Here is a 6,000-nt window from a genome sequence, read left to right on the forward strand (position 1 = left end):
TGTGGACTTTATCGCCGAATAGACGAAGGTCTAGCTCCTGACCCCAGATGTCACCCACGAGTACTAGGCGTTGTACTTCGACGGCTTCATAATGGTGCCTGGCTCGAGGGCTGGAGTGGTTCTGATCTCCTCAAACAGAATCCACCTCCACTTTTCAACCTCAAACAACGCCAAGTAATACGAGGCCCTCATCAATGGACTACGCATCACCATCGAGCTCGGCGCTATGCAACTCTACGTTCGCGGCGACTTAGAGTTGGTTGTCGACCAAGTCATGAAGGAGTCCTCCTGCAAAAGCCCCCTCATAGCAGCATACTACCAAGAGGTACGCAAGCTTGAGGACAGATTCCAGGGGATCAAGCTACACCATGTCCCCTGAAAAGGACAATGATGCCGTCGATTTTCTCACAAAATTGGCTACCAGGCGTGTTCCATCTCTGGACAGGGTCTTCATCAATGATCTTCATGAACCATCTACCCACATCCTAGAAGGTCCAATCTAGATACACCCCGATGTTGACCCAACGCTCGGGGCACCGATCCCAGTGCCTCTGTGATGATGTCGCCCGCCGACATCGTCGTGTTGGCACTTGATCAAGCCGACTAGCGAGTGCCGCTACTCGCCTACCTCCTTGAGGAGGTTCTCCCACCCAAAAGGACTAAAGCACGGTGGGTCGCTCGATGCGCCAAAACATTCGTCACATTCGGTAATGAACTTTACAAACAAAGTCTATCAGGAGTACTCATGAAGTGCGTCCCTACCGACTAAGGCAAGCAGCTCCTCCTCGAGGTTCATGCTGGAATTTACGGACATCACGCGGCCCCAAGGTCACCGGTCAGAAAAGCCTTTCACCAAGGTTTTTACTGGCCCACCGCACTACGAGATGCGGAGGAGGTCATCTGTAGGTGTGAGGGATGCCAATTCTTTGCTCGGCAAACTCATTTGCCGGCATAGGAGCTTCAAACCATTCCCATCACCTGGCCATTCATAGTCTAAGGCCTCGACATGGTAGGACCCCTCAAAAAGGGCTAGGGCAGCTTCACTCACCTACTCATAGTGGTCAACAAGTTCACCAAGTGGATAGAGGCCAAGCCTGTCACCAACATCCGCTCAGAAGAGGCGGTCAAATTCTTCCTCGACATCATCTACCGATTCGGTGTTCCTAACTACATCATCACTAACCACAGGACTAACTTCACTGAGAAGAAGTTCCTGTACTTTAGTGATGGATATGGTATCAGGATCGACTGGGCCTCGATCGGACATCCGTGTACTAATGGTCAGGTCAAGCGAGCCAATGGCATGATCCTCCAAGGACTCAAGCCACGCATCTTCGACCGACTCAATAAGTATGCCGGATGATGGGTTGCAGAGGTCCCAGCAATTCTCTAGAGCCTGAGAATGACCCTAAAAAGATCCACAGGGTTCACACCCTTTTTCCTATCCTACAGAGCTGAAGCAGTGCTGCCCTCCGACCTCAACCACGGCGCCCCAAGAGTGAAGGCCTTAGACCACGACCGAGCCATGGAGGCTCAACAAGACACAGTCGACCTGCTCGAGGAGGCCCACGAGATGACCAACATTGGCTCCACTCGCTACCAGCAAACTCTCTGTAGGTACCACCAAAGAAAAATCAAAGGGAGAATCCTCGAGGTCGGAGACCTCATGCTTCGAAGGACTCAATCAACCAAGGAGAAACACAAACTCTCTCTACCATGGGAAGGACCCTATACGATGACCAAGGTGATCCAACTAGGTGCCTACTGACTGAAGGATAACAACGGTGATGTTCTCACCAACACTTGGAACATTGAACAGTTATGTCGTTTCTTCCCCTAAAAAATTTGGTCTTACCGCTTTCTTTTCATTCAACGTTTGCTCCTACAAAGCACCTCGGCCTGAACACTCTTGGCCCGGGACGCTCAGGGACTCCATGAGGGTGTGACACCACATCTCTTTTTTTACTATCATATAGTAAATACTTTTTACCCAAACGAAAGGGTAGTCCATTACTTTAATTACCCTATGTAACTTATGCTTTAAACATTCTGACCGATCACACCACGCCACAACCTATGGTTACGAGCAGCTGAGCCTTGTAGGCCACACCTAGGTTCTTAAGGTTGTAGCCAATGGTTCAAATGGGTAGGTGCAAAAAAGAAAGAATAAGAAACAAAGCTATGCTAGGGTAAAAATAAGGAACGGATGGGACAAGCTTCCCCTTACGAAGTGATTTCATCACGAAGCGAAATTGATGTGTTCATGAATACACAAAAATGTTTACATAGGGGGCTCCCCCATGAACTCATCCCTTACATATATTGACTATTCTTACTATACATTCTATTGTTGCCACCCCATGGCATCGGCTGTCGGCTCAGACGACGAGGATAAAAGCTTATCGGTCTCTGACAAGATGACGTTCGGTTCGATCGGAGGTGGGGTGATGTTCGCATATGACCCAAGCTCCACTCCATCCGCAGGCTAGGCAATGTCTTCCTAGCACACGCCTTCAGCCTTGCTCACATGGTGAGCCTCCATCACCCATTGCGTAGAGACTTGCTCTGCCACCAACTATGCATGTGGCAGCAAGCTTCCCCCGAGCGCATGGATGGCGTCCGCACTCCAGCCATCGGCATACCCATTGTAGATGGCGGCAAAGTATAGGTCTGGGTGGTGTGTCACCACTGAAGTCTGCACCCCTGACGTCCCGTAGAACATTCCATCGGAGATAAGCGCCCGAACTTTGTTTGAGACCTCCACCAGTCAGATGGCGGGCGTGCTAGTGCTCGGTGCCAACCCAAACACCTCCAAGATGATGACCTAGGTGACATTATAGATCTGGTCAAGCTCCCCCTCAAGAGCACGTCACTCTTCAAGGGACTTTGCCAGTGACTCCACGCTCCAACCAATCATTGCCTTGGTCGTCTCCAGGTCTTGCTCCAGAGAACCAACCCTTTCGCCCAGTTCTGGAAGAAGGATGACAAGCTTAGAAGCGAGGCAAAGGAAAAACCAAGACATCAACCAAAAGCAGAATAGATACTTACCGAGGCAGGTGTTCTCAAGGATAGAGAGTCCTTCCTCGTGCTGAGTCACCTGCTCGCGTAGCCGAGCGTTCAACTCCTCCGTCCTAAGCACCTGGCCTCGAAGCACGAGCACTTCCTGGTCGACCTCCGACCAGGCCTTCCGCTCAGACTCTAGAGCCTCTAGGGACTTCTGGAGCACTGCCTCAGTCTCCACCAGCCAGACCTCCACCGCCTCAGTCTCCGCTAGCTAGACCTTCACCACGTCAAGTCCCTGCTCAACGGCAGTCACCCACTCCACCATGAGCTGTTCCACTGCCCGCGCTGTAGTCGCCTCGGCCGCTCGGTCTTAAGACTCATGGTGGGCAGACTCTAGCTGACGCTCGAGCTCGATGACCTGCCATGACGCCATGGCCTCCCGCTCCATCCAAGCATGCTTCTCCCAGAGAAAATGGGACTTATGGCTCGACATCTCCTCTAAACCCTACAAAGCAAGAAGCATGCATGCTGAGACAACTAGTGAAAGACCGAGGAGACAAGGACAAATGCAGAAAACTTACCTCTTCAACGAGGAGTGATGGACGAGCTTGACCCACTCCAAGGCCTCCTCAAGCCTAGCCTTGGTTTGGGCGAGATCAGACTCCATCGCGAGTCCTCTCCCCCCAAGAACATCCTAGAGCTACACCTCCTCCTCATCTCGAAGGATGAACCAAACCTTCCTTGGGTCACCGGGTGAAAGCTCTAGTTTGGTTTTGGTTAATTAATAAAACCCTAAGTGCTAACCTAGTTTATCAAAGTGATTATGAGATAGGTAGCACTACTCCAAGTGATGAAGCAATGGCGAAGATCATGATGATGGTGATGGCATGGTGATGATCAAATGCTTGAACTTGAAAACAAGAAAGAGAAAAACAAAAGGCTCAAAGCGAAGGTTTAAATAGTAGGAGCCATTTTGTTTCGGTGATCAAGATATTTAGCGAGTGTGATCACATTTAGGTTAGATAGCTGTACTATTAAGAGGGGTGAAACTCGTATTAAAATGCAATTATCAAAGTATCACTAGATGCTCTAACTCATTGCATATGCATTTAGGATCTAGTGGAGTGCTAACACCCTTGAAAATGCTTGTGAAAATATGCTAACACATGTGCACAAGGTGATACACTTGGTGGTTAGCACATTTGAGCAAGAGTTAGAAACTTTACTGGCGCCCTATATAGAAAAGACAGGGGTTCACAGAGTGACCAGACATTGGTGGTGCAGTGTCCGGACGCTGGGTTTAGAGTCCAGTCAGTGACAGCAGTAAGCACACGGTCTTGGTCTTGTGACCGAACGCTGGCATGTAAACTGACCGGACGCTCATGGTCTGAGTCCGATCAGTGCTGACGTACGCTGACGTGAGGCTCATAGAGAAAATGTTGAGTGACCGGACGCCGGGTGAGTCCGGTCGAGCATGACCAGACGCGTCCGGTCGTGAAACTTCACGTTTAGAACCTTACTGGAAATGACTAGACGCTAGGGTCCTACATCCGGTCACTTTCTAACTAACGCGTCCGGTCATCACCTGACTGTTGAGATCAGGCGATCAGCGTTTGAAGCCAATGACACGTGGCAAGCATTGGGCGACCGGACACTAGGGTCCTGCGTCCGGTCGAACTGGCTGGAGCGTCCGGTCACCCCGAGTTGTGCCCAGTGAAGGGGTACAATGGCTCTATTTCATGGGGGCTTCTATTTAAGCCCCATGGCCGGCTCAAGCTCACCCTCTCGGCCATTTGCATTGACATAGCAACCTTGTGAGCTTAGGCAAAGCCCTCCCACTCATCTCCATCATTGTTTCATCATCATTGTGAGAATGGGAGAGAATCCAAGTGCATTGCTTGAGTGATTGCATCTAGAGGCACTTGGTGTTCGTGTTTTGCTGCGGGATTCACTTGTTTCTCTTGGTGGTGTAGCGGAGGAGGATTGGCATGAGTCGGTGATTGTTTGTGGCCATCTCCAGCCATTGTGAGGGGATTTGTACCTTCCCCGGTGGAGTGCCGAAAGGTAACTCTAGTGGATTGCTTGTGTCATTGAGTTACCTCACTTGTGGATAGGTTCTTGTGGTGTCCAATTGTGTGGACGAGGTTCGTGCAACACCTCTTACCTACCAAACCACCAAGTGTTGGTCGACACAACGGGGACGTAGCATGTTGGCAAGCACGTGAACCTCAGGAGAAAATTGGTTCTCTTCCCTTTGGTATTCTCTAGTGATTGATAAAGTATTCATCTTGTAATTGGTTCACTCCTCTACGTGGTGGTATAATCACCTCACTTACTCATTTATATTTCCGTAAACTAGTTATAACAATCTCTTTAGCATAGCTAGAATTAAGAGCTTACTTTGTGGATTAAGTTCATCTAGTGGAGCTCTTTAGTGTAGCAATTGTGAGAGCTCTTAGTGAGTAGTGACCTTGTAAATTGTGTGCCTAGTGATCATAACAACTAGAATTGTTGGATTGGTGGCTTGCAACCCTTGTAGAGCTAGAGCAAGTTTGCATTTTGCTATTTGTTATACTAATCAAATTGCTCTAGTCGGTTTATAAATTTTTAAATAGCCTATTCACCCCCCTCTAGCCGTATTAGGACCTTTCAAGTGGTATCAGAGCTGTGGTCACTGTTTGATTGAAGGCTTAACAACCTCGGTGTCAAATTATGGCTCAAGTTGTGTTCAACCATATGGGGGGCAAACCACCATTCTTTGATGGCATATGCTATGATTATTGGAAGAGAAAGATGAGGATGTATCTTGGTTCAATCAATGATCAAGTATGGGAGGTGATCGAGAATGACTATGCTATCATTGATCTCGATGACCCCACCAACCAAGACAAGACCAACAAGCAATGCAATACAATGGCTCTTAACACTATATACAATGCCATTGATTCCAAGGTGTTTGAGAAAATCAAGGATTATGAAAGAGCAAATGAGGTGTGG

This window comes from Miscanthus floridulus, chromosome 19 (assembly GCF_019320115.1).
Source record: "Miscanthus floridulus cultivar M001 chromosome 19, ASM1932011v1, whole genome shotgun sequence".
Classification (NCBI taxonomy): Eukaryota; Viridiplantae; Streptophyta; class Magnoliopsida; order Poales; family Poaceae; genus Miscanthus; species Miscanthus floridulus.